This window comes from Topomyia yanbarensis, chromosome 2 (assembly GCF_030247195.1).
Source record: "Topomyia yanbarensis strain Yona2022 chromosome 2, ASM3024719v1, whole genome shotgun sequence".
Lineage (NCBI taxonomy): Eukaryota > Metazoa > Arthropoda > Insecta > Diptera > Culicidae > Topomyia > Topomyia yanbarensis.
Window position 1 is genome coordinate 163,730,329 of NC_080671.1, and position 22,363 is coordinate 163,752,691.

At 37.7% G+C, this 22,363-nt stretch overlaps 1 protein-coding gene and 1 long non-coding RNA gene across 3 annotated transcripts in view; one reads left to right on the forward strand and one right to left on the reverse strand.

The window, feature by feature from the left end:
- The window catches only part of LOC131681974 (NADH dehydrogenase [ubiquinone] 1 beta subcomplex subunit 10), a 48,961-nt gene that overhangs the window by 1,079 nt on the left and 25,519 nt on the right, over nt 1-22,363 (forward strand). The window lies entirely within an intron of this gene.
- Nucleotides 41-21,313, reverse strand: LOC131681976 (uncharacterized). Of its 2 annotated transcripts, none has more exons than XR_009303999.1 (3): nt 21,115-21,313; nt 20,442-21,052; nt 41-176 (listed from the first exon to the last, which is right to left on the reverse strand). It is a non-coding gene; the product is annotated as an uncharacterized LOC131681976 (long non-coding RNA). The 2 variants fall into 2 exon arrangements; XR_009304000.1 differs by having other exon boundaries at nt 46-211.

Below are 22,363 nucleotides of genomic sequence, written 5' to 3' on the forward strand. Positions count from 1 at the left end.
ATTCTTATTTTTACTAAAGGTTTATTATTTGTGTATCAAGTCATACTCATAACTAGCAACATAATAGAAACATTATTGCGATGAGCGCAAAAATCACATCTCGAATACAGGCTTCCTGACGCCAGCGGCTATATCCATTTCGGTACATCTTTATTGGAATTGATTTCTGGTTGTACCTATCGCACCCTCAAGTCTCACAAAATTACTAAATCTGGAACGAAAAATGACTGAAAATTTGTTTTATCTGGACAAAAACAATAATTACGAGGTAAATTTTTATTGGTTAGAGATGTTGAACCAATGGCGATCTAATGGTAACGAGGGAAACATTTACATAGGGATGTTTACATATGCGGGTTTTTAATAGCCTGGTGTTTATTGCGTTGGCAATATCGGTTTTTAACGCGTCCGGCGGTTCATGTTTAGAATGAGTTTAGTCTAATATAAATATTCAGGGAGCTTTGCAGACGAATTGTTATTGCTCTCGCATTAAAGGCAAATATTACAATAATTGCCGTACTGCTGTTCTAAAGCATAATTGTCCCATGTGTTTAGGGGATCCCATAGAACACAGTAGTGACGGAAAAGTTCAGCATTGCATCTAGAGAATCAGAATTACTTGCTTTTTGGCATTAAGACGCTCTATAAATTCAAGAATTTTATTTCATCGTTAGAAGGATTTTTTATAAATCTACTTACGTGCTCTGAAAACGGAAGGAAACCTCTCCAGATTTTTTCAATCTGTTGAATCGATCTAATTTGGGCCTTCGAAAAGAAAAATTGGGAAACAAATTGTACTGTATAAAATTCACTTTTTCTGCGCACGAATTATTTTTTTAGCCAGTTTTTATACTGGAAGTTCGTCCTTGCCGTCTTTTTAATGAAGACTTATGATGCGATTTTCTTGGTGTTAGATCTCAATCCATTTTGAAGTTTATATCCGACTGTTTCATTCTAATTCTAACCGGATTTTACGATGCATTTTTTCTTTGCTGCTATTTACAGTCACTTATTTGATGTTCGTAAAGTATTAATCAATTGAGACTGATTGGAATTTGTATAACCGGTGACTGTTACTTAAATTTACAAAGATTGTTTGGAATTCCGCAGTGATCAACGGTTCATAACTAAGCTGACCAACTCTGATGAAAAAATCCGTACACCATAGCGCAATGAAGCTTAACCGTTCACCACACCCAGGCAAATAGTTCGCACAGTGTACGGATTTTTTCGTCAGAGCTGGTCAGCTAATCCATAACTATGAGGTGCAGTCTTCTGAGGTAATTTCAAGTGTCCGGCTTTGGCGTTAGCTATTTTGTTAGAGGCATTGGCTGTTGTTTTCGAGATACTGTGCGCAATCGTGTAGACCTTTGCGAATTATCACGCTACATAATCATTACATTCATTAATAATAACGTACAATTAATTGTCACTTTTGATATTTTTTGACTTGTCCGTTCTTGCACTGAGCCCTTCAATGTGAGATAGGCAAAAAAGATATATTATATCTTTTTTGCCTATCTCACATTGAAGGGCTCAGTGCAAGAACGGACAAGTCAAAAAATATCAAAAGTGACAATTAATTGTACGTTATTATTAATTAATGTAATGACACCGACTTCCGATCAAAGACTTAATTTGAAGGTATTTATTTGAATAAAAATATTGTTTAGGATTCGAAAAAATCTTCGGATATTCAAAAGGCAGTGCGGCCCAAGTCGAATTGGGCCGTTTTTCCTTTTAGTTCTGGCGAGAGATTGATAATCTTACATGTGGTAATAAAAGTATTTTTTTACGATTTTAATGCAGGAATACACATTTTTATTACATAACGGCTTTTACACATAGAATACTTAAAACGAATTGAAGGTACATCATGTCAAACTTTACAGTTATAACGTTCTCTATTCGATACATGCATTTTTATATTTAATTAACGTCGGAATCGTCCCAATCACCGTTCGAATCATTTTCAGGATGGGGCCATTCATATGCCACGCAGATAAAAAAAATCTTCATTTTTGACCTCCTCCTCCACCGTGGACAAGCGTAGACAATTCCTGTACTCCTATGTACTCCTATCTCCTTCCTCACGATGTCCACGTGAACTTTCCTAAACTTTATTTTGGGTGGTTTCATAAATAGAAATGGATTTTCAATTCCGGGGGGAAATTTTCCAATGTGCTGACTTTAACCATATCATAGAATCTTTTTGGGAAACTTCCATGGAAATGGATCATATTTGAACGACATTGTAATCTATTGGACTTACGTTTTAAAGAGTCCTCATATTAACACAAATTTGAATAGTTTGACAGATTATTGAGTTGGCTCGTAATTTTAACAATCTTTCGAATCCAATATTTAAATGTTCAAATGTTTTCGATTTAAAAAAAATCCCTTCACATTCGCACACTATGCTATTATAAGCGCTTTTGAAAAAAGCAAATACAAATTTGTTTAACTTTCTTATATAAGACAAAAATGTAATGCAAAGTCCCCGTGGACACTTCCCATACTCTTTCCCCCGTCTCCGTGGACAAGCGTATCCACCTCTAAATTGTCCACGTGGTACATGGACGCCCCAATCGTCTGATTTCGATTGGGGCTTTGCCATCTAATAACATTAAAGTAAACAAAGAGAGGCTCTCAATGTTACTTACGAGCTATTCTAAATTTTCTAAAGTTCCTCAATAATAATTAGTGGCCTAACTTCATGTTTTGTGAATTTCGTTTCTTTTGTCTGCGCTAGACCGGCGCAAGTGATTTTATTTTTTTTTTATTTCCGAAACTAAAACATTGAATTTAAGTTCAAAACTATCCTGGCATTATACATGCACTAAAGAAAATGCAGAGAAAAATTAATATACATCAATAAATAGCAAAAACAAATTCTGTTATTTTCATTTTCCGTTATATCTCAGAACAAGTTTTTTGCAGTTTAGACGTTCGTGCACTGAGCCGTTCAATATAAAGAAAGGCTATGTAATCACTGTAAAAATCGACTATTTAACCGAGGCCCGGAGGGCCGACTGTCATGTGCCATTGGATTTAGTTCAACGAGATCGGAAAATGTCTGTGTGTATGTGTATGTCATTTAAATTCCGGGGCCAACAACAAAACCCGAGTTTGATTTTTTTTATTAAATCGAAATGAAATTCCATCGGTTTGGGTTTTGGGTAGAAAACCTGAAAATCCGACTATATGCAATATAAATAGAAAACTTATCGCTCTAGTCCGTGGACAACCGGCGTACCAGTTGTTGAAACCGGTGTTGAAAATTAAAGTAAACTGTGAGCGCCGCGTCCGATCTTGGACTTGCTTACTCATATAAAACTTTCCGCTTCCGTCCGTGGCCGCGCCGGCGTACCAGCCACCGAAAACAGCGTAGAATATTACGGTTAACTGTGCACGCCGCATCCGATCCTGGACCTGCTGAAGGCAGCACTGATTCCACGAATGCCTCTGGATGGCTCGAACGTTCTGCGGGGCGTCGGAGTCATTCGGTGTTCTTGATGGAGAGATTTTCTCTTCAAGAACATCCGCAATGCTTCGAACAGCGGAACCGTCTTTTTGCTTGATCACTGCTTGAATGCTTCCGTGGCGACACCAGCATAAAGCCACTACACTACACTATCTTGACCAAAACCATCCAAAATTCGCGAATTAGCGCTTCCAAATGATTTTCCCAACAAAAACGGGAGCTAAAAACAAGACACCAATTTTTTTTTGACTGCTTGGTACCACAGCTTACTACGATCCTCCCTGTTTTAAGCTCTAAAAATTGTATTAAAAAATTCTTAACCAGGAAACAAAAATTTATGAATAAAAAAGGAATCGTTAAAGTACGAGAAAAATTAATTACGAGCAAGGGATGATCCATAAATGACGTAGCATTTTTGAGTGATTTTTAACACCCCCTCCCCCATCGTAGCATTTCGTCACAAAATTCCGTATACCCCCCTGATAATTACGTAGCTTGACGGTAACCCTCTCCCCCTCGTTGTCCCCGTAAAAAATTTAAAAAAAATCAAATACGATGTTAGTTATATGAAACGGGTAAGATTGTCGTGACATCAAGTCAACCCCTATTCCCCCTTTAAAAAAGCTACGTAGCATGACATGACCCCCTACCCCCCTGTCGTCACACATCATCACAAAATACAAAACTCCCCCCTCCCCCATATAATGCCACGTCATTTATGGATGGTCCCCAATTGAAAAAAATTAAGAAAATTGATTGAGTAGTTTTTCGGCAATCGTGATCACGAAAAAACCATTTTTAGTAATTTTATTTATTTCTCGGATCTTTATATTTATTTCTCGGATCTTTATATAAATTTGGGAAAACATTCTCAAGGAGTTGTACTTTCAGATAAAGTAATAAAAAAAATTCGATTTCATGAAAAATGAAAAAGTAGTTAACCCCTTAATAAAAATATGCTTAGTTGCTAAATTAGACATTATCTTCTCACAAACTGAGTTTTATTGGCTTCTGAGATGATTATGACTTTCATTGGTTTAGTTCTCGATAAAAATACACCGAAGAAAAAAAATCAGTTTGGGCAAGGAAATGTTTTTTTTTAAATAACTTTTTTTTCCTTGAAAGTGCGCAACTTGAATTTTTGACGGTAGGTAGTGAACATAATTATCTATCTGGCAACAAAATTTCATCCAAATCAAAAATGGTTTTTTGTAAATCGACTTTAAAACTTTTAAAATCGATTTTTTCAGTGCAGTAGACAATGAAGAATTTTTTCAATATTTTTATTCGAAGATTTGACTAATTTTGTGAAAACCACTCCTACAACATTTTTTGTAGGATTTGTCATTTTTAGACTATAGCCATTTGAAAAAAAATGGTAAAAAAGTGTGGCCCTTTTCATAAGACAGTCTAGATCATATTTGGAAAAACAAAGTATGCCAAGTGGCTTTTTGTGACAAAGTTCTCACGTACAGAAAGTTTCATTAAAATCTGAGGGTGCTGCCAACATTTGCTCGAGTTGGCGCGAAATTCGTCATATACTTAATGTAACAAATCAATCAACATTTGTGCGATCTGCAGAGAAGAAATGTTAGATGTAACTCGCTGCTCTGACTGCATTACGCATGAATTAGCAAACTGGCTCGTACCCAACGAGCTCGAACCGTCGTTATATGATCATAAGTACATCGTCTTTGATCATTTAAACGCCTAGTTGTAGCAACCTTTTGCGGTTCTACTGTGTGATAATTCAATTTTGCTAGAGAAAAAATGGATTTAATTGTGTGGACTTTGCTAGATTGTAAATTCCCACTGGTTTTGATCAAACCGTTAATGCGTGTTTGCCGATTTTCGGGGAATCGAAAATTGAGTCACTTTCCACAACATCAGGTGCGAATGCTGGTAGTTGCGAGAAACGTGCTCCTTCTAAATCCTAAAAAATGGGAAACAAATTGATCAAAATCAAAGAATAGAAGTGCAACCGCGGAAGTACTCTTCAACAATGCTTCGGCTCATTGTATAGAGTCTTCGAGTCTCAATACCCATCGAATGCAAGCAAGTTTGCAGAAAGGTCACTTTTCGATTACGCTGAAAGATGATCTGTTAAAAGATCTTTACGGGTGTCTCCTTTCAATCCCTCCTCACTCATTCATCCCCAGTTTCAGTGAGTTTGGCTAGGAATGGTATTGTTTAGTTCTCTCCGGGTAACGATCAAAGCTGTTCCTGGTTGAAATAGAAATTCGAGGAGATAAGTGAGAAGGCAGGGGACTTCCGTTTTGTTGTCGAACCACATAGCCTAGAATAAGGTAGAGTGATGTGGACAGACGTGGGCCACAGGTTGGAGTGGGCCACCCGAATAACTGTAAGACTAGTGACATCTATGTCAAACCGCGAACATCAGTTATCGTATTTTGACACTAACTCATTTTTTATAAACATTTAGAGGTTATAAACCTATTCTCGCACTGTCAAGAGAAACGTGCTGAGAATTTCGACAAGAAAGTTTTCGCGATCGTACGCTTTAATGCGAATCACCATCGCATTTTAACGAGAAAAACTAAGGTAAATATTCAATATGTTAGTGAAACGTTTAATTTACGAAATGCAAAGTGATTTTTGCCTATTATTCACATTGTGTTTCTGTCCGATCCATATGCAAAAAACGGCGCTTGTAGATAGAAGTGGGCCACTTTTTGTGGACAGACATGGGCATTATTATTGGACATTATTGGACCGCATAACTACGTCACACCAAAGCAGAAATCTAACCGTGGCCGCAAACCACTGAGAAGCAGCATAATTACATCCCCTGAAAATCGAGAGATCGCAGAAGAAGTTGCACTGTGTCGAAAAGCGCGGATACCAATAAAGGTCTCAAAAAGGCCAATACCTCACAAGCAGCCTTAAAAAAGGCAAGAAAAGAAAGGCTTCGGTTTCTTCGGACGAAGACGTTGATTTTTGCATGATTTGCAACAAATTAATGCCGGCAAAGCTGACTAGAAAGAACTCTATCGAGTGCGACATCTGCGACCGACCCTTCCACTTAAAGTGCGTCGGTATGACCAACCGCACCACTTTCATGTGCGTCTATTGCGAGTAGGATCAGTGCTTCAACACTTAAAATGTTTTTTTCACATTTTCGCAACAGTTTTATTATTTTTTCTGCATTACTCTTTTTTTTCAGATAATTAACTAACATTATTACTAAAGTGAATGTTTTTTTTCAATTTTTAACCCTCTTTTAGCATCAACTAATTTATATTTCACGAATTGGACAACAGATTCGTGTTCAGCGCCTTTGAAAACCCCCAGGACAAGAATTCACATCAATCAGATCATTTCTTCAAATAAAAATTTGGGTGGCCCACTTCTCCCTACAATTTCGGAAAACGCGGAAAATGCACTTTTTTTGCAAATGAAAATAAAAATTTTTGGAAACTTAATTTCACAAATCTGCTTTAACGAGAATTTGCGTCTTAGAATATTCTTGCAATCAAAAAAAACATCAGAAAAATTTGGATTTTTCACTATTTTACAACCAAAAATAAAAACGTGGCCCACTTCTGTCTACAGCACTCTACACATTCCGTGAAATCCCAAGGAATGTTTGAAGATTACTGATGTTTTGATGAGGTTAGAGTTCCATAATCCTGGTTGGTGGGCAGTTTGCTGAGAATTTCTGAGAACCAAATCGCTTACAGAGAAAATACAGCAGTATTTTTGCAGTATCGACGATCGTTCTCTGGAATTTCTAGCGAAAATGGGTTATAAACTGAACTATGGCTTTCAAATGTCACGACGGTAGTGTATAAATCTACATCGGTTTAAGCCGAATTTGAATGGCAATATCTGTTCGGAGGCATTGTTGTTCTACTATCTCAATATCCTCTCGGGGATGTTGATATATCGTCGCTGTTGTGCTATCTTATGACAAGCGCCATTTAGTACATTTCGAGAAAAACGATTTTTAAAGTTTGAGATTGAATATCTTGAAACTTATAAATGGTATAAACAATCCAAAGAAGACAATTGATGCTTCTATCTGTTCTGAATTAATCTCTCAAATATTACGAAGATCGGTTGACTATGTTGCGAGTTTTTACTATGAATGTAAACAAAAGTCGCACTCACACGTGTCATAGGCGTGTATTGATGACAAAATTTGTATGACGTGTCATAATCGTGCATGGAAAATTTTCCATAGAACAAAATCATCACTTTTTAACTTTTATTCATATCTTTGCGTTCATATGGTCTATAAACATTCGTTGAAATGCATTTTAAAGGAAATGAGTCAGGGAATCTAGAAAAAATGGTTATTCTTGATTACAGTGTTGCCAAATATATTTTATTTCCAGTTCAAAACTAAAACTGTGTTTTTCTCACAACTCGTATAATTTTCTTTCGAAAATGTTTATGCCATTGTGCTCCTCAGACATTTTCACACATAAAAATGTCTAAAACTTCAATATAACTTGAGCCAATCCCTAGATATAGTGATTTGAAGCAAAAAACTCACAATTTCTTATCATGTTTCTGGCTATATCTAAGTAACCAAGTAGAATTTCAAAATTCTGAAAACGCCACTTTGTAGAGATTTTTCAAACAAGTAAGGCCATCACAAATATTTTTTTAAAATTATGTCACCCCCCCCTTCAAAATCGCTGAAAAAAATCAGGGGGCAAATAATTTTTTTAAAATAACCAAAATTCAAAAAATTGTCACGTTTTATAGAACAACAATAGCTTCCAGATTTTGCTTTACGTAACTGAAAACTATTATGGTAGTTTTAGAAATTACCATCCCATGATAATTTTTATTTTGACCATTCTCGGGTAAATGTGAAGTTTAAATGAGATCATCGATCCAGTCCAACATCGAATGAAACGTTTGCTGGTCGCGGAAGGAAGGACCCATCTGTGTATTATCAAACAAACATCTCATGGAAAGGCTAATACAGACCGACTTCTGAATCGATTCCATTTTAAACGCAACAGTCGATAGAGACATAATCGATCGTTGCATTCGAAAATAATTTCGATAAGGAAACAATCTGAATTCAAATCAGACTCCTGGAGATTTATATATGATTCAATATTCAATATACATGAACTTTACCGAAAGGTTTTTGACATTTAAAGATTTCATATGGGATCTTAGTATTGATACCGTATTTCCGCAGCCATATGTGCGATTCTTATGAATCTGCTACCAAACCTTCCATTTAAGGCTAAGCTTGTGAAAATTGAATAAGCCGTTTTCCAAGAAGCCGAAGAGACATTAATTCTGAAATATTCCAAGAACCAGAAACATGCGAAATTTTCGAGATAGACGCTGGAATCAAAAAAAACTTTGTCTGGCCATCAGCGATCATTAATGCTCTAGCAAAGCTAAATATAGATCTTACAAATAATGGTATCATCGGCACTTACCGCAGGAAGAACCGGGAATCCATTATCGATGTCAATTTTTGTAGCCTTGGAGTAACCGGAAAGATGGACTGAAAAGTGTGCGAGGATATATCCACAGCGACCACCAAGCGATTTGGTACAGCATTGATAACAGGACTATGAACTACACATGAATATGAATATGTAGGAGATAAATAAACGAGTGAAGATGGAAAACAGCGATTTATCACAGGAACGTGTCCGTCGAAGAACTTGAATTTCAGGGTATCCTCTTCAACCTAAATGCGAACGAGTTCACGGCACTACTAACAAAGGCGTGTAATGCGACCATACCAAGGGATGGGAAACTGAGAAACGGTCGCCGGGTGCAATACGACGATTATCGATCTACGTATAAGTTGCCTCCGAGCTTGAGAAGAAGTCGGAGATCACTTCGGTTTCTCATCTCGCTCAGTTCAGAAGCTAGAAATCGTTCCGCTGCAATAGCAGGGCAAGTAATCAAATTTACCCGCGCGACGCTTGGCAAAAATTGATTCCTTCTGCCTAGTGTGTGATACGTGAACAAACAATGAGTGACAATGCCAAGCAAAAGTATATCACGATGCGGGCAAACTGTGTTGCTGTTGACTACACGAAATATCCGGTAATACCATCAATTCATGAAGGGGAGCAAATGTTGAAGGTGAACTTGAAGTTCAACGTAGCTTGCGGTACTTTATGCGGTGCAATTCCACCATTTACGTCATGCGGTACTGAATATGTTAAAAAATATTAGTCAAGTAGAATCATTCGCTTCCCAGAACAACATGAAACACGTCATCGAATGTAATGACATTTTATACAGTATCCCAACATATATAAATGTTGACATGACCTGGCACCACGTACTAGTTCCTTCGCTATCAAACAAATCCTGTCAAAATACGGAGAGGTGAATAGTGTTAAGGAAGATAGTTGGAGGAACTTCTTCCCAAGACTCCGCCACGGAGTTCGTGTGGTGAGAATGCGTCCGACAAAACCTATTCCCTCTTACTTGACTTTCACATGCAAATCACCTCATGGTGTTGAATATTCTCAACGAACACTAGTCACGCACCCAGGACAGATTCCTACCTGTCAATATTGTGATCATCCGCTACAACACGGGAAACCTTGCGCAGAGACTGCTAAAGAAATTCCACCTGATACGACCATAGCCGGTATACAATCATCGTATGTTAAACCACAACCAGTTGGTAAACCAACGACTGCAGACCGGACATTCACAAACACCAGCTCAACAACGATCGGCCCCAGTACCACTAAACCAACTGCCATTATCAACATCGAAGTAACAACGATTACAGCAAATGTTTCCAAACCAACAACCAACTCCACCAATAAGGAATCTAATACCGATGAAGAAGAATTTACAATAGCGACCCGTAAGCACAAACAACAAATAAGAACATCCGACGATGAGCAAGATGAATGCAGTACCGATGATGACATGGACGTAAACTAAAACGCGAGAGAAGACGGACCAAATGACCCCCAAGGTGCGCTCCACGGCTCAGTTGTGCTAACGCATTGAGCCGTATCAAATATATGTAAAATTAAAAAGAAGTCAGAAGGCTCGAGGTAAGCGAGCTGCAAGAACCGCTCTCAACAAAGCAGTCAAGCTGTACAAGAAAGCCTTACCACAAAGCCAACGCGAATTTCCTTAGGAGAGACCTACAAAGTTGGCATAACAAAGATAAAAGGCTCAGCTGCACCACCTGAAAGGTGCCCGGAATAGATGGAGGTCACCATCGAAAGGTTTTCCCCACAACATGAATCTATTATTAGGTATGATCACAAAGATGAAGATCGGTTTACCAACAAACAGGTTATCGAGATGGCGAAAGCCATAAAAGTGAAGCGATACATGAGAGCCCGGATATGTTCAAAACGATCCGATAATTGGAAGCGACAAAAGCTGATGTTGCTTCCGATACCGGGACAACATGGAAATCTTTCAGCGTAGTCAATATATCTCTTGGTAATGTTAGAGAGAAGAAGTAATCCTGAACAAGCTAACGAAGTACGCGGACCGTGAGAACGGCATCTCATGTAATTCGGCTTCCTTATAGGCAGGTCTACAGTGAAATCCATCCAAACGGTTGTGGGAGCTGTGGAGACAGCAGAGATACAACTGACGTTCCTAGACTCGACGCTGTGGAACGCAGTGTACGATGGAGTATTGAAGCTGAACCTTCCCAGAGATATAACGATTTTCGGCTTCACGGATGATGTGGTGTTCCAAGTAATCGGACAATCACTAGAAAAGGAGACACTCGACACGGAGACGATTGCCCATCATAAAACAGAGTTGGTGATGACTAGCAGCCGAAAGACAGCGCGGTCGGAAAATATATCATCGACTTGAACTTTTAAAGTCACGACGATTATGTTAAGGGGAAGGTTGTGAGAGCAACCACAGCTTTGCTTGAGGCGCCAGTGTACTGAGCACCACGAACCAGCGGAAATCGCTGGACCGAAGCATGTGAGCAGACTAGTTTCACCGTCAGGGACAAGATCGAATAGGTCGAGTGAAGCACCAGCGGTGGGTCGTCGAGTTTTCAACGAACCGGAAGCAGCGAACCAGAAGCTACGCTCTATCCGGTATCGCCGAACCGTCCTCGCCAAGTACTGGTTGGCCCTTTGAGTAGGATTTATTGACTATGCGAGTAGATTGCGACAAAACTGGGAGCTAAATGATTCGCGCAACAGGCATCGGTATCGGGAGAACTTCCGACGGGAAATTGAGATGGCTCGCGAAAACAGGAACTAAATGGTTCACAGAAACTGGAGCCAAATGGCTAAAGGAAGTTCATCACTGCGATTAGCCGGATATGTGTTCGGAGCTCTAATGTATCATTTTGTCTTGAGACTGAATCAGCCTCCCCACGATATAACGCTTCGATGCAGTCTCGTGCTTTTGTTCCACGAGAACCTCACTTTTTTGAAAGAAGAAAAGTGAGGACTGTTAGTAGTGGTTAGGCACAAAAGTGAGTCCCACCTAGGGCCAATGCAGTTTTGAAGCTTTTTTAACCATACTATAAAACATACAGACATTTTCAGATATCCAGAATGTTTTCCAAAAGTCCATAAGTGAAATGTTGCAATCCTGTTTCTGTACATTGTTATCAAGCAAGTTCACCGTTGACCGATTTTCATGCCTTGTGTGTACAGTCGGTCCATGTGCCGCCACAACGAAATGAAAACTGTTCAAGCAACCAAAAGTTAATACCTTAATGTACTCTTAAATGTTTACATTAAGTTCTAGAGAACTTTCAAGCTTTTTTGGGAATTTAGAAATTGCACTGTTCGGAAAATTATTTAAAACGAAAACTTTAGCATCCCTTTCCTATGTAAACTTTTGATTGATTCAGTAATGTTTGCTTGAATTTTTCTAGTAAAACAAATAGCTCAACCCCGCTATACGAAATCACCCTGTGGAAACGTCCACCATTGTTCAATCGAAAGAAAATGTAAAAAGAAAAAAAAATTGTGTTTATTAAAATAAATATTTATTTTTTGTTTGCCCCCCCCTTCAGAAAAAAATTTGTACTTGGACATAATTTTTAAAAAAGATTTGTAATGGCCTAATGTGGCATATCTAACTCAGTTTACCCCAAAATGGCGTTTGTCATAAGATAGCACAACAGCGACGATATCCGTTCATCGAGAAGTGTCTTTCTTTCCTTGGGAGTGAAGAATACTTCCGTATTGTCTATGTTCTCTGTGTCGTTATTTGCCTTATTCCTAACCCTACCACTTCCCAAATCCTGCCATTTATTTTATCATTTCTTATACCTAAGCGGATTATCGTTTACAACTTTTTAGTGCTTAATACCGTTTTAGTTGCTAACTCGGTAATCTCCTTTGTCGTCGGCTATGCCTGATCTTATATCGGTTTACTGTAGAATTAACAATAAATGTAAACAACCTCTCAGTAAATTAAGTATAATTTAAGTAAACTTATCGTAACCTGGTACTTACTATCATTTTTAATTTTAGTTACAGTTTCAATAATATATAGTTTCTGTATAAGTTCGCACAAAACACTGTATAGCGTGCTTATTATCCTGACCCTCTGACCTAGGTTATTGTTAATGAACATGCCATACCCAATTCCTTTTTTATAATCATAGACTGACGTTTTTATAACCATAGACTGGCTAATTCTGTCGCAACATTCCTCCTCCCCCCGTAACACGTGCTACTCAGTTTAAGCGTTTCCTCACGATTTTGCGAAAGAACTAGCTAACGTTTGCTCTAATTTGAGTTATCATCGCTAACCTTATGTCCGTAGATGCACCAACCAAGCTCGCATTTTGAAGCGATAGGCGCAACATTCGTTCCTATTCGTATTTCTCTAGAAGCTATTAAATGCGAATGGTGCAATCCAATGAGTATACGAGACTTGGCATAATGGTAACTTTCGACATCAATATCCTGCAGGTGATTATACTCTCGCGATGTCGGTCCCAGCGTGCCGTGCAACCAGCCACTGTTTCGCCCGCGCGTTGTTTTTGGCATACCGGGTAACACAAAAAATTCAATATTTTAAAAACCTTATGTTTGCTCAATAATTTCTTTCTTGGAATTAAAAGCTGATAATACATACAACATTTTACAACTTAAACGTCATGAATATCGCGTGACGAAACCGATTAAAAATGTATTTGTTGGAAAGAAAAATTCGACATTTTCTAGACATTTGTTGAACCTCTAGTGAAGTTTGGTGCAATTCGAAATTAGACTTTGGCTGTAAAAAATATTACAATAAAAAGATGTATAAATTTTCAATTAACAAAACTATTATAAATATTTCGAATAACGACAAAATATTTCACGAAGATGTTCACGGGTACCTAAACAATTAAATTAAAACATGTTTTGCAAAATTCACCGCTTTGTGAAGAATAGGGGGACCACTTCAGAAATTTCAGTCTTCCCATGAACATCGACAAGTTTGCACCCGTGTACAAAATTTCGTGCATGCGTTCTACCTCAAACATGCTTTTCCTTTGTGTACAGGTTCGCATCGAACACCGAACCCAAGCGAACGATGTGAAAACTTAGGTTTAAACATCGTGTACGTACACCATGTGCGTACATAAGAAAGGCACACACAAATCAGAATGAGTCAATGCTAGTGATGATGGGTGAGAGGAAGAAAAAACTAGTATCAAGAACCTATGTGTACAAACATCGCGTACATACATGGGGTTCGGTTGTGCAGACGAACATGTGCTCGTGTTTTGGTACGCATTAGCGCGTTCGAGTTTGCACACGAATTGATGGTGTAGGATGAGCACAGAACTAGAGCGAACATGATGTTCGATGTTCATTTGGGAAGACTGAGAAATTTTTACTCAGCTGCCGCAGGATGAATGATTGTGCACATGCTTGGTTGCTCGTTACTTTAGCTACTCTGGGTATAAACAAAAAAAATATCCTTATTTTTTTTTATCTGAAGGAATTATTTGGGCAAAATTTAATTTCATTCTGTTGAAACCTCCAACTGCAAAAGCAGTCTGCTACCATCATAGAAACAATACAAGCTGGGCACAGCTAACAATACTGACTTCTCAGTATACCGGCCCTTTTTCCAATTTAAGGCTTTGCTAAAAATAGTGAATACAAAGAATTTGTATTTGAGGTTATTCCTCCAATGAGCTTTCTTTTGAGAGGTCAAAAGATGAAGTCTTAAAATTGAGATTCAAATTGCTGTGTAGATTTGGACCAAAGCTCTGTCGCATTTAAATAGCTAGTTACAAACGATGGTATAGACATATATTGAAAGAATCTACATTAAAAAACCGAATATCAACGAAAAAGTCGCATAAAAAGATTTCAGTGTTTATAGTAATATCGTTTTGATAAGCGGTATTTTACTGCAAAACTCTTGGGCCCCACCCGAATTTTTTTTCTGGCTACGTGCTTGTTGTCTGACACATGAAATTCAATAAGATTTGTAAAGCTTAGGCATGTAGTTACTCGATGAACAAAAAATAGAAAAAAGTTCGAGTTTCGGAAAATGATTTCATGACAAGGAAAAAATCTGATATTTTACCATAAAATTCGCTCACATTTCTTCAAAACAACAGGTAGATATTTTTTTTATTCGGCTTTCTGTGGTTCATTGACAGACTACACATATTGCGCATTGTCATAAAAAAAATCAAGCCAATTCGTTGATTAGTTTTTGAGTTATCATGTTCGCCAATTTGGAAAACGCGGCTTCGAGAAAAACGCAATAAAAGGGTGTCCCACATCAAATCGCATCACGGAAAAAAACGCTGTAAAAATAAACCATTGGATATTTTCTCTTGGAAATTTGGGTAGAAGTAGTTTGGAGTGTATTGTTTACACAGTATTTTCATCGCTGTCAGTTTTTCGAAATTTGTCAATAGATTGAAATCTGCGTTACAGCAAATACGCGCGAGAAATGCATAGCTGTTTAAAACAAAAGAAGTTCAGTGTGACCACCGAGATTGCGGGAGACTATTCTAGAGGTTCAATAATAACAAAAAAACGGAAAAAAACTGAAAAAAGGATTTTTTCCCAATATAATAAACTAAACAAGTTGTTTAGTTTTAGTAAAAATGTTAAATTCCTGCGTAATATGCATTCTGGACCACTGTACATTGATCGTATGTAACAACCCGGCTAACAACGTTCGATGTACATATGCATAACTTGCCCTATCCGTCGGACATATAGCTTACGACATTAGATTAAATGTGCAATATACAGTCAGATTCTTGGTGGATTACTCTGACAGCTCGTTCCGTTTAATTATTTTGCCTGCATTTCATGTCTAAAGATGTATAGAAGAGTAGTGTGATATATTTTACTGTAATAACAATATTTTTGGTAAGATACAAAAATTGGTGCCAATACTGTTCACATTGCATTCTAACAGTTGTGGCAAATTCCCAAAAGGATTTGAAGTAAATATTTTTGGTTAACAAGTAGTAAGTGATATTGCGAATAATGTAATAAAATCAGTTATAACGCAGAACGGGTTTTTTGTAACATTAAACTTCCACTGTGTTATTTACATCATCTTCGTTTGATGCATAGCACAGACTAGTATTCGTATGAAAAAGCTGACCAAAAGCATTAATATATTTTGTTTCACAAAAAAATTATGGTAATGAATGGAACCAGTATGCCAAGTAGTTTACATATGGAATTATATTGTAATTATGTGTGAATGCATCTTAAAGTGCGGTTGTAACTTTCTGTAACAGTGCCCGAATGATTTGAAAGCGTAGTTCCGAGAAAAAGAGACCGTTTTGCGGCGTGTCCCATCTATTTCGTTTAAAACGCTGTATCTCTTACAATATATGGAATAATACGCTAAAATTTTGCACAGATATTCTCTAAAAGAAGACCTGATAAACACAGAAAGGCAGAAAGTGGCAATATTTTCACTCTTGATTAACTTACAGGTACACTGATTTATCAATTGATATTGAAATTTGAGGTGAAAAATGGTGAGAACAGAAATAAATATTACTTTATAATACCAAAATGTTTGGGAAATATTGTACAATATATTCAGCTCGATTATAACTGTCATATTCATTGAAATATTTGGTTAATTTCGATTTTCGAATGTAAATGTCAATGGATTTCGCAGATACTTTACGACTAGTCGATAGATAATACTGGTTTTTAGATACATAAAAGTAGTTCTACAAGAAACCAGTCATGCTAGATAAAAAGCTATTTCACTAGTTTGGAGTTTTCGCTTTTGGACAGTTTTTTGGCTCAAATACTTATCTGTGCATAGCCAGGACCATATTTTGATAATAAGCTTTACTCGAATTTGATGTTTCCAAAGTTCGAACATTCAGAAGAACACTATGTGGATGCATAATTTCACTATATGGCTTCAAATTCCAGTTATGGTAACTGTACCCAGAGCCGTAGCGTGGTCTTCTGGCGCCCTTGGCGGAGCCTCAGTTTTACGCCCCTTCGGTGTATATATACTTTGTCCTTATTTTTCATTTAGACCTTCTAAAAATAATGTTTCAAAGGTTTTCTTCCATTTAATTCCACTATGTTTAAAACATAGTGGAATTAAATGGAAGAAAATCTTTGAAACATTACGTACATTCCACTAAGACCTCCGTTCGCGTGTATATTGCTTCAAAAAATAATTTGTCTACATGGAAATGACACACCTACTTCCTACATTATTTCACGTAAATTCCAGCCACAAATCTTTGACTGTATATTTATGAAATCAGTTGATGCTAGGTGTTTGAAGGCGACAGAGGGAGCGTCTATTCAGAAGACTGCATATTAGAGTGTCAATGGCACGTATGGAAAACAGGTGATAATCGATTTCAATAACTGGACGCATCTCAACAACATTCGAACCTCGACAAAATCTTTTTACAAAATTTTAACTCAATCGAAAACGATTAAGGGGTTGCACGAAACGGCTAAATTGCAAAATATTTTCACTCGTAAAAAACATAGGAAGACCCTTAAAATATTCAGAAATTGAATTCGAATTTTTGATGCTAAATGGTTTAGGATATAATGATACGTTGAAATCTACTGCCACCCCAAAATATTTTTTTTTTCAAGATAGCCTTTATGGAACTTGAAAAATTCTGGATTTGAGTTGATACTGGGGTTTGAAAAGGTAGTTTTTATATTATTTTCTAGGCCAAACGTCTTAGAAAAGCGTAAAATTTTTAAACTGAAATTTTCATATAAAAATTAACAATATTGTTTTTTTTCGAATTGACACCAAATTTTGATATTTCATGGATTTCTAAAATATTTGGCATACAAAAAAACAATGAAAGCTACATTTCCAAACATAAGTCCCATCTCAATTCAATTTTTTTCTGCCACAAAGGCATTTTTTCACCCGATCTCGACGCTTCATGACTTGGTTGGACAATTTGGTTGCGCTCAAATTTTGCATAGGGACTTTTTTTCGAGGTGCCGATACTTTTTTTATTTCGATTATATAGGTTTTAAGCTTGAGGTTATTCGCCTCTTCAGGTTAGAAAAATCTATTACGAAAAATCTCTAACCCTACGTGCGTGGTTGGGATTCGAACCCAGGTTAGCTACATACAAGGCAATCGATTTACCAACTACGCTATGCGCCACCCCTAGGTGCCAATTCTTTTGACATAACGACGTTACTGGCCACAAGACTTTTAAGAAGAACTAACGCGCCTACATGCCCGCTCAAAAGTTGAGATCGATGGTGTAGTTAACGATTCGAACTTGGCATGAGTGAATCTACTGACGTACGGGATTAGCTGTTTCAAGGACCCCTTGCTCCAGCGAGCGAAGATTTTGAACGAAAATGGCATCGGACGGGACAAGATGGTGTGTCCCTTCAAACTAGTGTCATGCATGCAGCATTGCACTAATTACAAGTAAATGGATTTTTTAAGAGGCTCCAAATATACCAGCAAAAGGGAGCTCTACCACAAATCCGAAGCGATCAGCACCTGATCTTAGATATTTGAGAAGAAACAAGGAGTTTTCAATGCTTCCAGGAACACCAAAAATCTCATGTGACATTTCTAGCAAAAATTCAACTTAGTGCAGGATTGATTGGACCTAGGTTGGGAACCAGCAACTTATCTGAGTTATGCGCCAACTTTGGCTTTCTTTATCAATTCGACTTTCAAACAATAATTTTGTGTGTACCTGGGAATGGTACTCCTATCTTCACTTATTTGATGACTTAGGGCCGATTTCTTCACCCTCGCTTAGCGCTTAAGCCAGGTTTAAACGTACTGGTGAACCTGGTTTAAAAGTTAAGCGAGGGTGAAGAAATCGGCCCTTAACCTCACTTATTTTATAAAGCAGATCAAGATTTTAGCGCCCCCTAAGGTTGGTGCCCTTGGCGGGGACCAACCTGGCAAACCGCACGCTATGGATCTGACTGTACCCTAATTCATCCTTAGCACCTCCATTCATACAACCCGTTTGAACACATTAGTTAGAGCAGTGGTACTTGTACTTGACGTTTCACTTCGCTCAAACGCGGATATTTTGTGTTTTCCAGGCCAAATTTTCCACTTCATTACTTGGAAAGAACGAAGCAAAGATATTTAAACTTATTTAAGCGCAATCCAGTGATAGTTAGCCGAGTTATCTAGTCTAGTCTAGTCTAGTCTACACATACACAGCCAATACATGTAGGGATCCTGGAAAATTGCAGACGATCGTCCACAATTTTTCTTGTCATTATTAATGTGTGTGGCACATATTGAATATGACACAAGCATTAAAGCGGCCAGGCCAACTGAGCAGCGTACAAAATAAAGATGATTCAAAATTATACGGCAATCAAATTATTCATTCAATGAATAATTTAATCAACGGATTATTTTGAACCTTGAATAAGGAAGAAACGTGGACAACCGTACACAACCCTTTCAATTTGATGGGGGTTTGATAAATCGTTGGGAGTAATTTTTCTTAGAGGGTTAATGTCACTCCTTTGGTTCCTGGGATGTATTTAGCCATGTCATGGCTAATGAGCCAGGTTATAGCGCCTTTACTTTTTACAAAAACCATCTGAAATGCAAATAATCTGCTACTTTGCGGCATGTAGTAATGCTAGGTGGTTATCTAGGTTGTATAGAAATAGATGAAAGGTAAAGAATCTCAAATTTTACATGAATGCAACACAAACAGGTTTTGGATATGTTAGCTATTACCGTTCCGGTAGTTTTGCTTTTATCATAATATTTTATATTCTTGGGACGTTTTAGTTTTTTCCGTCTTAATATTAACTTTTTTCTTGCTGTCGGCATAATGATTTTGGGTGTAAAAAACATATCGAAAAGAAAAAGGTGCTCGAACCACAAACTTACAAATTTTTAGTATTTTTTTATCTCTTATATCTCACAACAATGTTTTTTGTCGTTGAACCGTACGTGGACTTTTGGGATAACACTACTTCAAACGTCGTGTCTACGAGTGGTGAGTGTGTTTTTAACAATTAATTTTAAATTACTTGAAATGTCGAAAGAGATGGAGTATTTGACGTTTGAAAAGTAGAGATAATTTCGCAATTGTTTCTAGCAAATGTCTATTCTATCGAATGTTTTGACAAAATTGAATTTTCAAAACAAACAAATAAGATGAATAAGGGATCAGCTACTGTATGATTGGTTTACCCGTACATAACATTTGATTTGAACTTCTTCGTCGAAAACATTCACAATCAGAATAAAAGCAATGCAACACTATACATACAAACAACTTGCTCTTACATTTTTAGTGACAAGAACTGGTTTTCACAATTATCCCATGAAAATTCTAGATGGTGAATGGTTTTACAGGTTTATTTTTGCAGTTTGTTAAGTCACATTTGTTTCTGCGCCATATAAAAATGAATCTATTTTTCTTTTGTTATCACAAATCACATTAATGACACACATATCAACCATAATTTCAGAATGTTTGAATCTAGCCACCTCACCGGGATGATACAGATTAGCTACGAGATTTCCGAACCTGTACTTTACTCAATCAAACCGATTTTAATGCGCTTCTCTATCACCGTGTTAATCATTCGAAAACTGCACTCGATACTGTTCGATTAGCCGTTGCATATTTGTCGATTGGTTGTGTTGGTCCAGCGCCAACTGCACTTTCTATCGTTTGTCATTAATCCGATGTTCGATTCGCTTCGCCTGCTAATCCGTGATGTCATACCTGACGGCAGCAGACAAGTACGGGCTTCGCGGGCAATCGAGCGCATATTGGTCGATATGTTTGGCTAGTCGAATTAAAAATAAGTTCTAGAAAATGCACTTGTTATAGGATCGATTTTGATGATTGGACATATCAAACTGATCGTGTTGGAACATCTATCGAAACTTGTTCACCATGTTGTTCAGAATTGTGATGATTCTGATCAGTATTAGTTTGAACAAATTTCCCGATCCCAATCGAAACACGCTTCGCTGCATTGGAACACACTTCCTGACCTTGCATCCCGTGGTGTTTTTGCTGTACTTCGTGTACTGTTTTGGATTGTTTATGCTGCCCATTTGGAACTACTTCTTAAATCTTCGAATCGCTGACAATGAAATCAAATATTCCCACGAAGACAGCGATTAAACCTGTGGGACGTTAGCAATTTATAACTTTTCAAAATTTCCTCCAGTTGCTTCATTTGACTCACAGCTAATAGTGTGCTGTCTTCTCCATCCGCTACGCTAATAAACGCTACGCTAATACACTTTTAGCACGCGAGAGTGATCCAAATCAGACGAAGAGGGGAAATGGTGTATGGCTGGTATTACACGCGCGTTATTCCACAAACCACGGTCCGTGGTAATAGAGCGCCTGCCAACGACTGACCAAACCGACCAGGCCAGGTTCTCCAATCTGTTGATTCGACCCTGCGGCATCGTGTTTAGTGTTATTGCCAACAGTGGTTCGATTTAACGTGTTTTTGGTCAATCTGTTTGAGCTGCTGTAAATATTTGGGTTTCTCACCATCAGATGTTTACGATTGCATCGCACTGATTAGTTTTGGATTTTGGGGTCTGCAAAATGAAATTAAACAAAGATTCACTCAGGAAATTTTCACGAAAAATCCGTTGAATAAATCAAATCCATCTGGGAACTTTCTGAGGTTTTGGGAAACCTCAGTTTCAAAATGTAAAATTGTCCCAAGACGATGTTTTTAACCCTCCGGCACTCGCGCGAATGGCTCCTCGAATGAGCAGCCGCTGGTGCTGAAAGAAGATTTCGCTAGATTTTCTGAAGGTGCTGCACAAAATACAACGGCGCGAGTGCCGGAGGGTTAAAATAAACTTCAATGAGGTCAAATCAATCTTAACAATTGATTAATAATCTGTGACAGTCTGCTTAACACACTCCTGATATCACTCTTAAATACTTGATCGAGCTATTCAAAAATATTTGGATTCAACATACTTTCCAGAAGGATGGAAAAATGATGATGAATGATGGAAAAACTAACAGAAGTAACCAAGTATCGTCTTCCTTTTATTGGAAAATATCATGGATGGTGTCATAGGGAAATAGCTGCCCGTGCATTTAGAGACACTGATGGTCTACAAATTTGTGCGTCAATTATGGAAGACTCCACTCTACTTGTTTCTGTAGTTCAATACAGTCGTGTAACGAGAAATAGTTTGCGGTCGTATGCGTAAATTAGTTTGCAACCAGCTAGAATAACGAAGAAAACCTCATTTGAAACAGAATAAACACGTGGTCCAAGATTTCTCCTTTGTGGCACTCCCGAATGATTGGTAAAACTATAAGATTCACGGTTACCCAATTTCACAAAGAGAAAACAGTTCATGAGGTATTATTGAAGCCATTTGGTGAAATTGGGCGAAGCTCCGAACCGCTCAATACGGAAGGCCACTTCCAACCTACCTGCAGGTGATTGATAATAT